We start from the raw sequence: 1399 nt of genomic DNA on the forward strand, positions 1-1399 counted from the left end.
GGTATTTTGTGGAAGAGCCACACTCAAGGGGCCAAAGAGCTGCATGTGGCTCGCGAGCCGCGGTTTGCCGAGCTGCAGTTTTCCGACCACTGCTCTAGGTCTCTGGGTTTGTAAGACCATGCAGGCCTTGCCTGAGCTAGTCAGGTTGGCATGTGGCCCCTTTTCTTCCACACAACTCTACTAAAATAATGATTAGAAAACATAAAATTAGGGTCTCATTCACAATAACTGTGAAACAAGAGATTTGGAGATCAAACTAATAGAAAGTTACTGAATAAAGTTGAAGAAAATCACAAAACCTTACTGAGACGCTTGACTTAAAAAAGGTTTTATTAAAGTAGTAAATACCATATTGTAAAGAGATGTATTCCATTCTAATAAAAATCACATAGGAGGGGTAAAGAGGACTTGACAAAGTGATTCTCAAATCTCTCTAGAAAGTAAAGGCATGATAATAGCCAGAAAACATTTCAAAGAAGAATCTTGAGCCCTAACTGGTTTAGCCCAGTGGATAGAGCGTTAGCCTGCGTACTGAAGGGTCCCGGGTTCAGTTTTGGTCAAGGGCACATGCTCGATTGCAGGCTTGATCTCCAGTAGTGGGCGTGCAGGAGGCAGCCAATCAATGATTCTCTCTCATCATTGATGTTTCTATTTCCTCTCCCTTCCTCTCTGAAATCAATAAAAAATATATATTTTAAAAAAAGAGAGAAAAAGAATCTTAAAGGAGTACTTATGTTAGGGGCAGAAATAGAATTTTGGGGACTAGCTATAATTATAAGAAATATTAATTATGCTCTGTTAACCATGATTGTTTTGCTCTGATTAAAGAAAGCACCTTCTAACCTGGCTGGGAATTGTACGAGAGACCTGAGTAAACCTTGGAATGAGGTCCATTCTCATCCAAGAACTGCCTATTATCATGGCAGAAACAATGGAGGTACCCACTCTGCCCTTTTCAAACCTCCAACCTACATTCCCTGCATACCTACTAGTATTCTTATCCCTTTTGCCTACTTCCCCATGTAATCTTTGTCTTACCCAATATTAGCAGCTGACTTATTAGGGGGAGGGAGGCTCAGATTTTTGTGGGTGACCTGCTGCTCTCCCATACTGTCAACATTATTGGAATAAGCGTTCATATATGATTCAACCCTGTCTCTGCTTATTCGGCTCAAGTGACAGGCAGTCCAAGACTATAGGTTGTCCGGTCTCACTTACCCTTGTTGATATTAAATGGCATTATAAAGCTACAGAAATTAAAACAGGGCAATTCTATAGAAGCATCAAAAGAGAAATCAGTGGAACAGAAAGACTACCCAAAAAGAGTCCTATCAATTAAAACTTTATGATATATGGGCAATTAAAATCACTAGAGAAAGGATGGCTTGTTTAATAAATG

Source organism: Myotis brandtii, unplaced genomic scaffold, assembly GCF_000412655.1.
Source record: "Myotis brandtii unplaced genomic scaffold, ASM41265v1 scaffold45, whole genome shotgun sequence".
NCBI lineage: Eukaryota > Metazoa > Chordata > Mammalia > Chiroptera > Vespertilionidae > Myotis > Myotis brandtii.